This window comes from Magallana gigas, chromosome 1 (assembly GCF_963853765.1).
Source record: "Magallana gigas chromosome 1, xbMagGiga1.1, whole genome shotgun sequence".
In the NCBI taxonomy this organism is placed as follows: Eukaryota; Metazoa; Mollusca; class Bivalvia; order Ostreida; family Ostreidae; genus Magallana; species Magallana gigas.
In genome coordinates this window covers 56,910,650-56,920,285 of record NC_088853.1, presented here as the reverse complement: position 1 = coordinate 56,920,285, position 9,636 = coordinate 56,910,650, and positions in this window count along the sequence as shown.

Sequence of the window (9,636 nt, the reverse complement as noted above, 5' to 3'; positions counted from 1 at the left end):
ATGATTATGTTTCTAAGTAAAACATAACAAGTCGTGTTGAGAGGCATAATAATCCTCTGGCTTGTAGTTCAGTTTTATAATCAATCTTGTATTAATTAGTTATGTATAAATGTTGTGAGTGACTGATAACATCTTATAAACAAAATGAACATTTCTATATAATTTGGACAATGTTAATATCAGTGATAATTTCATAAGTGACTTTCATAAACAAACAATAAATGACAACAATTAAAATTCAAAGGAAAGGAGGGATGTAATGTCCATTAGAAAGAGTTTATCTTAATCCTTCAGCCAGCTAGCCATTAGCGCTTGCTGTGTGTTTATGTGAGACCAACAATTGTTTACATTATAAATGTTAGAATGCATGGGAAAGCATTAATCTGTGTGAAAGTTTAGTTAGAATAAATGTAGCATCCGAACCCACCACAAGTGTTATCTTTCTACTAAGCAATTTTACAAACAACAAAATGTTTGGTATCATATTGTTAAAAACATTATTTTTAACCACTTTTGTTCTACATTGCTTTTCAAAATATTTATCCTTTTTCAGATATTAACGATCAAAATATTGAATTATGGCCCCTTGAAACCCCTAATTATATAATTTATGACTTAGGTATGGTACTGTATAGATGAACAGATGTACAAACAACATTTTTGCTTCTATAATTAATAACAAATTATTGTTCAGTAAAGAGTTATTGTAAGAAGACATTAGAGCCCTCTTGGCCCCTAATTTGAAAGGCCAGCCCCTTTTTCTTGATATCAAATGAAAGGTCTTGCAAATACAAACATATTTTGTTCTACAAGTGTTCAAGAAATGTTAACCGTTCTTGAGAGATATGTACAAATATGTTTAAGGGGCCGACCCTTCAACTCCTAAATGGTGTCATAAACAAAAACATTTAAGGTAGCATACTGTACAAAACATTATTTTGAGCAACTTTTGTTCTACATTGCTTTTAAAAATATTTCTCCTTTTTCAGATATTAATGATCAAAGTTTTGAATTTCTGGCCCCTTGAAACCCCTAATTACGTAACATATGACTTAAGTATGGTACTGTATAAATAAACAGCCCAACAATGAACATTTTTGCTTCTATAATTAATAACAAATTATTATTCAGTAAAGAGTTATAGTAAGAAGACTTTACAGCCCTCTTGGCCCCTAATTTGTGGGGCCAGCCCCTTTTTCTTGATATCAAATGAAAGCCCGTGTAATTTGAAACAACTTTTGCATTATATGTTTTAACAAAATATTTATACATCAAAAGATATCATAGAAAATGTGCAAAAAATTCGTGAAAAAATTTGGTGCCAATTTTCAGGTTCAGGCGAGCTTTGAGGCCTTTAGCAATTTTCATCATTGGAAGCATGGGGGTACATCTACATACATTCGTCTACAATCTCTGAAAATTTCAAGCTTCTATCTTGATTAGTTTCGGAGGAGATGCGTGGACAAAATGACCCTTAAAAATTTACGAAATCGTCAATATCTGAAACCGGAAGTGACGTCATCATTTGAAAATTTTATAATATGTAGCGCCGATCATGCTTTATCCGTCCTGAAAATTTTGTGCGAATCGGTTGGATAGTTTTTGAGAAATAGCGCTCCAAAAAAGTCAGAAAAAGAAAAAAAAAGAATAACTAGAGCAAAGCTCGTTGCAAAGCAACGAGTGGGTCTTCCGTTAATGTCGGAAGTAAAGCTGGAAGTTCCTGTAAGAAGCAGAGCTCTTAAACCAATAACAAGAGTAACAAAAATAAAAAGATGAAAAAAAATCGAATATTCCTGGTACGACTTAACAAAATACGAATGATTTTAAGTACGACTTAACAAAAACCTTTCCGATTTTAAGAACGACTGAACAAAAAAAATCCGAATGTGTTCAGGTACGACTTAGCAATTATTTTTGGTACGAGTTAATTTTACTTTGAACATTACGCTATTTTTTAAACCAAGGCCGCGGAATCAAAATTTCCGGAAAAATCAATTTTTAAACCCCGATATCTCAGTAATGCATCGTCCGATTTGAAAACAGCTTTCAGTGTTAGATTCAGCTTAATAAGCTCTACAAAAGACATATTCTTTTTCGATTTGATCAGAATATTCATTTTTTGGAAAAAATTGTTTCACTTCCGGTTTCGACCGGAAGTGACAAAATACATTTTTTTGGTCAAATGCCATAAGTAAATCCGCAGATTTACAATCACAGAAAATTTCAAGTCTTTATAAACAATCGTTTACGAGAAAAGTCATGGACAAAATCACTTTTTAAAAATTTTTAAAATGACGTTACTAGAAAACGGAAGTGATTTAATGACTGAAACTGTAAAAGCTTCAAGGGACAAGAATTTAACATAATCTCTGAAAATTTCTTGCAAATCGGTTGAATAGTTTTTGAGATATAAAGCAAAAAAGAAGTCAGAAGGAAAAACAAGAAGATTAATAATAATAAAAAACTAGAGCAAAGCTCGTTGCAAAGCAACGAGTGGGTCTTCCGTTAATGTCGGAAGTAAAGCTGGAAGTTCCTGTAAGAAGCAGAGCTCTTAAACCAATAACAAGAGTAACTAAAATATAAAATATGAAAAACTCGAATTATTCCTGGTACGACTTAACAAAATTCGAATGATTTTAAGTACGACTTGAAAAACCCCTTTCCGATTTCAAGAACGACTTAACAAAAAAATCCGAATGTGTTCAAGAACGACTTAACAATTATTTTTGGTACGAGTTAATTTTACTTTAAATATTACGCTATTTTTTAAATCAAGGACGGGGAATCAAAATTTCCGGAAAAATCAATTTTTAAACCCCGATATCTCTGTAATAGATCGTCCGATTTTAAAACGGGTTTCGGTTTTAAATTAAGCTTAATTAAAGCTTTTTTGCTGCTAGATGATTAATATCAAATTATTGGTCAGAAAAGAGTTATTATGAAAATACTTAGTAGCCTTTCTGGCCCCTAATTTGAGGTGTCAGCCCCTTTTTCTTGATATCAAATAAAAGGTCTCGCTAATATAAACATATTTTGTTCTACAAGTGTTCATGAATTGTAAACCGTTCTCGAGATATCTGTACAAATGCGTTTTAGGGGCCGACCCTTTAACCCCTTACCGGGGCCACTAACAACACAATTGTTGGTATCATATTGTTAAGAACATTATTTTGAACAACTTTTGTTCTACATTGCTTTTTAAAATATTTCTCCTTTTTCAGATATTAATGATCAGAGTTTTGAGTTCTGGCCCCTTGGAACCCCTAATTACGTACATGAAATATATGACTTACGTATGGTAATGTATAGATGAACAGCTGTACAATGAACATTTTTGCTTCTATATTTAATAACAAAATATTGTTCAGTAAAGAGTTATTGTAAGAAGACATTAGAGCCCTCTTGACCCCTAATTTGAGGGGCCAGCCCCTTTTTCTTGATATCAAATGAAAGGTCTTGTAAATATAAACATATTTTGTTTAACAAGTGTTCACAAAATGTTTACCGTTCTTGAGATATCTGTACAAATGTGTTTTAGGGGCCGACCCTTTAACTCCTTAATGGGGTCATAAACAAAAGCATTTAAGGTAGCATATTGTACAAAACATTATTTTGAACAACTTTTGTTCTACATTGCTTTTCAAAATATTTCTCCTTTTTCAGATATTAATTATCAAAGTTTTGAACTTCTGGCCCCTTGAAACCCCTAATTACGTAATATATGACTTAAGTATGGTACTGTATAGATAAACAGCTGTACAATAAACATTTTTGCTTCTATAATTGATAACAAATAATTGTTAACTAAAAAGTTATTGCAAATAGACTTTAGAGCCCTCTTGACCCCTAATTTGAGGGACCAGCCCCTTTTTCTTGATATCAAATAAAAGCTCGTGCAAATTGAAACAGCTTTTGCATTACATGTTTTAACAAAATATTTATGCGTCAAAAGATATTACGGAAAATGTGCGAAAATTTTGTGAAAAAATTTAGTGCTAATTTTCAGGTTCAGGCGAGCTTCTAGGCCTTGCGCATTTTTCGCAATTGGAAGCATAGAGGGAAATCTACAGACCTTCATCTACAATCCCTGCAAATTTCAAGCTTTTATCATGATTAGTTTAAGAGGAGATGCGTGGACAAAATGACCCTTAAAAATTTACAAAATCGTCCATATCTGAAACCGGAAGTGATGTAATCATTGGAAATTTTGATAATCAGTAGCGACATTAATGCTTTATAAGTCCTAAAAATTTGGTGTAAATTGGTTGAATAGTTTCTGAGAAATAACGCTCCAAAAAAGTCAGAAAAAGAAAAAAAAGTATAATAATAAAGAAAAAGAAACCGTAGAATAACAGAAGGGTTTTCCGTTGAAAACGGAAAACCCTAAAAAACAATAGAATAACAAGAGGGTCTTCCGTTGAAAACGGAAGACCCTAATAAAGAAAAAGAAACCGTAGAATAACAAGAGGGTCTTCCGTTGGAAACGGAAGACCCTAATAATAATAGGGAAGAAGAAACAAAGCAATAACAATAAGGTCTTCCGTTGGAAACGGAAGACCTTAATAATAATAGGGAAGAAGAAACCGAAGAATAACAATAAGGTCTTCCGTTAATAATAAAAGGGGAAAAAGAAATCGTACAAAAACAATAAGGTCTTCCGTTGGAAACGGAAGACCTTAACTAGACACGATCTCGTTGCGAGCAACGAGGAGGTCTTCCGTGTCTTTTAGAACATGAAATACATGTACGACCTTGGTTTTGCTATTTAACGGCTAAACGTGATTTAAAATATAAGACGATGGTCTACATTCTAAGGGCCAGATACTATTTTGTTTTAGATGTATGAGCTTTGCTTGAAAACATTTAGATCTCTAATTCGAGAGGCAGCCTCTTTTTCCTCGTAACAAATGAAAAATCATTTACTTTTAAAGATATTTTGTTCAACAAGTGTACCATTCTTGAGATATCTCAGAAAGAGCGTTTAAGGGGCCGATCACTTATCTCCTTTTAGGGGTTGTTTAACGAAATTTTGAAGAATCCATATTGTTTAGTAGATCATTTTGATTATCTTTTCTTCTATACTACATTTCAAAATATTTTTCCTTTCTGAGATATCGGTGATCAAAGTTTTGAATTTTGAACCCTTAAAAACCTTTATTACGTATCACATTATAAAATCATGACACTGCTGGGATACATAACTGTGAGATAAACATATTTGCTTCTATAATCTTTCACAAAATATATCTCAGTAAAGGGGCTATAGATGAAAGACTTGAGAGCCCTTTGGTCCCCTAATTTGAGGGGCCAGCCCCTTTGTCTTGATATCAAATAAAAGGTCTTATAAATATAAAAAAAAATTAACATTATATGTTTTAACAAAATATTATTCAGAAAAGAGATAAACAAAGAAAACCAGAAAAAAATTATGATATTTGTTTAATCTCAATTTTTGGGTCCAGGCGAGCTTCGGCGCTTTTTGTGATCGAAATGATTTTAAACCTTCATGCACAATTTCAATCTTCCGTCTACCATCACTGAAAATTTCAAGTGTATATCTGCTATAGTTTAAAAGGAGTACTGCCGACAAAATACCTCTCTGAAAATCGACAAAACGACTATATCTCAAAATCTGAAGTGACGTCATCAATAAAAAAATTAGCAATACGGTTCACATCGTCATCTATAAGATCGAGAACTTTCATAAAAATCAATTGAGTAGTTTTTGATATCTTGCATGCACAAAATTTGTAAGAAAAAAAAATAATATAGAAGAATAAGGAAAAAGGAACAAAGCAATAACAATAAGGTTTCCCTTTGGAAACTGAAGACCTTAATAATAAGAAAAGTGAAAAAGAAACAATAGAATAATAGAAGGGTCTTCCGCTGAAGACGGAAGACCCTAATAATTAATGTTTTTGTCTAAATCTTAATGTACGAGTGTTTTCAACTTGTACTTCAGTCCAACAACCCCTTTATTTTGAATATCTTATTTAGAAAGTCAAACAAAAAATGGAGAGAAGGAAATAGAGAGAAAGAACAAATCTTGGCTCCGTCGAGATTCGAACACACTGCTTTTGCAGGTGTCATAACAAAATTTCATCGTAGACTGGTCCTCTGTCTCTATCATACGAAATATATATCGCGCATATCAGACAGGCATCGCCAGTCTATATTTCATCATCGAAGGTTCACGTCAAAACATGGCTGACGCGAAATAATTCCCGATTTTCTCTTTGAATTTGGGGCGTTTCCGCCCGGGACAGGAGCTGAATTTTTGTATGAGATGAAAACAACGTGTAAGATGTCTCACTACTCAGGTTTGGTAACAGTGCGAGGTCATTTGAAATATTAATGCGTGTTTGTGTCTGGAGGGGGATGAAAAGGACCGAGCTTGATTTTCGTCGTAAATAAATCGAAAGTAGAATTTTGAGGTGTGGATCTCGGATTCGGTTAACGACAATTACGGGAAGTCCTAAAACAATGACTGATGCATTTTACACATGTATTTCAGAGTAGAGATTTTTTTGTGTCGTTTACTATTATGTTTGACTGTTTTATATCAACAGGATTGATAAAATTCTTATAAATGTAGAAATAACAAAATCAGTAACACGTAAATTTATTCATAAAAAAATTAATGACAGTAATTTCCAGAGTTCTAACATTCATAAGTAGTTCACACGCTATCGTAGATACAGACTAAACAGAAAACAAGAAATATACATGCAACAGAAATATTACGCGGCTGCTTACATCCCTTGCACTGTGTAAATTTTAAGTCCCCATACAGGCTATACTCTCGGCTTGATATCGGAAATTTCGTCTTAATTGTTCAACCCGCTGCAAATTTGGCAGAAAAACAGAATGAGGCCCGAGGTACATCTACACAAAATTTCATGAGGATTGAGTGAAGGGCTCGGGAGTTAGAATTTTTTTCTACAGTACATGTCAAACACGAAAATTAAAACTCAAATGCCAAAAAGTTCATAACTCTGTTAATAATGAACGAATTGGTCTGGTAATTAGTACGGTAATCTAGAATGGTACTAAGTTGAAATTAAAGGTCCGAGATCAAAGATCAAGTAAAGTCGGGCCAGAAAAACTAAATGATTTTTTATGAAGGGTGGGGGAGGGGGGGGGGTGGTCGGTGACTTCTATATTAAACGGAAAATACTAAATTCCCAATGTCACTAGAGTTTGAGATACGTGCTTGACCTTTATTTTGCTATTTACCAGCTAAACATGATTTGGAAATAGAACGAAAAATCCTTTGATTTTAAACATACTCTTTTTTTCAATTTCTTTTACAAATAAATTATAAATGTATTGGACTTCTCGCCCTTGTTTTTTTTCTGATATATGTATAAGAGCTATGATTGAAACATTTAGATCCCTCTTATCATGTAATTTGAGGGGCTAGCCCCTTTTTCTTGATATCAATGAAAGGTCCCTTAATATTAAACACATTTTGTTCAACAAGTGTTTAGAAATTTGTTACTGTTTTTGAGATATTAGGGAAAGATTGTTTTAGGGGCCGACCCTTTATCTCCTTATAAGGACCATTAAACGAAACTTTGGTGGTTAAATAGTATTACGAATATAATTCTGAGTATCTTCTCTTCTATAATGCATTTCAAAATATTTCTCCTTTTTAAGAAATAAATGATCAAAATATTGGACTTCTAGCCCCTTTAAAATCCAAATTATGTAACATATCAGAAAACTTTTAACAAATATAGGTAGATAACTGGAAGATGGACATTTTTGCTTCTATAATAAATTACAAAATATTTTTCATTAAAGAGATATACATAAAAGACTTAAACCCCTCTTGGCCCCTAACATGAGGGGTCAGCCCCTTGTGCTTGGTGTCAGTTGAAAGATCTTTTATAGATTAATTTTTGATGCTCTACATGTGTTAGCAAAATATTGATTAGAAGAAAGATATTTGTAATCAAATCTCAAATTTCGTAAAAATTGTCAAAAAAATTTAACATCAACATTTTCAGTTCCGTGCGAGCTTCAAGGATGATGACTTCTGGTCAAATCTAAAACAAGCAAGCAAATCTACCATAACCACTCTATCTTGCATATAAATTTCAAGTCCCTAACTATAACAGTTTTTGAGGAGATGCGTGGACAATATCATGTTCAAAATACATGAAAAAGGGAGATAATTCAGAAACAGAAGTGAATTTTCAGACAGGAAGTAAGATGCAAAGAGATATTCACCTAAGACATCATCCCTGTAAAAATCATTAAAATCGATTGAGAAATGGCTGAGAAATTAAGGGTGACTACCAAGAAAAAAAATAATAATATAGAAGAATGAGAACGCGTAGAAAAACAGTAAGGTTTTCCGCTGAAGACGGAAGACCTTAACTAGACACGATTTCGTTGCAAGCAACGAGGAGGTCTTCCGTTCGATTTTTAGAATGAAATATGACATCATCGACTTTGATTTTCGACAACAAAACATGTTATGGAAAAAGGAGTGAAGTACTAATGCTTTATTGTATCGCTTTTTATAAGTTCTCTTGCTTTTTTAAATACTTACATTTCTTACAATTAAGATAGAAAAGATCAAACTTGTTTAACTCTGGTCCCTAAAACCCTGATTGGGTAACGCAAGAGAAAATCATTATAATGTTAGGATATATAAACGTATTATACCTAATCTAGCTTTAATAACCTTTCACAAAATGGCTCTCATTAAAGGGCTATAGATAAAAGCTTTTAGAGCTCTTTGATCCCCTAATTTAAGGGGCAAGTCCCTTTTTCGTGGATTCAAATGAAAGGACGTTTAATTCTGAACACATTTTGTCAACAAGTGTTTAGAAATTCGTTACCGTTCTGGAAATATATGAGAAAGAAGGTTTATGGGGCCGATCCCTTATCTCCTTATAGGGGCCGTTTAACGAAATTTTGAAGGTTGCATTTTGTTGAGAATATCATTTTAAACAACTTTTCTTCTGTACTGCATTACAAAATATATTTCCTTTCTGAGATATGGGTGATCAAAATTTTGGACTTCTGGCCCCTAAAAACCCTTAATTACGTGGAACATGATAAAATCATTACATTGCTTTGATACATAACATTGAGATAAACACATTTGCTTCTATTACATTTCACAAAATACCCCTCAATAAAAGGTTATAGATAAAAGACCTAAGAGCCCTATGGTCCCCTAATTTTAGGGCCCAGTCCTTTTTTCTTGATATTATATGAAAGGATATTTAATTCTACACAATATTTATTAAACAAGTGTTTAGAAATTCGTTACCGTTCTGGAGATATATGAGAAAGAAGGTTTTAGGGGCCGGTCCCATAACTCCTTATAGGGGCCGTTTAACGAAATTTTTGAAGTGTGAATTTTGTTGAGAACATCATTTTGAACAACTTTTCTTCTAAACTGCATTACAAAATATTTTTCCTTTCTGAGATATGGGTGATCAAAATTTTGGACTTTTGGGCCTTAAAAACCCTTAATAACGTAACACATGATAAATTCATTACATTGCTTGAACACATAACATTGAGATCAACACATTTGCTTCTATAACATTTCACAAAATATCTCTAAGTAAAGGGCTACAGATTAAAGACTTTAGAGCCCTTTGGTCCCCTTAT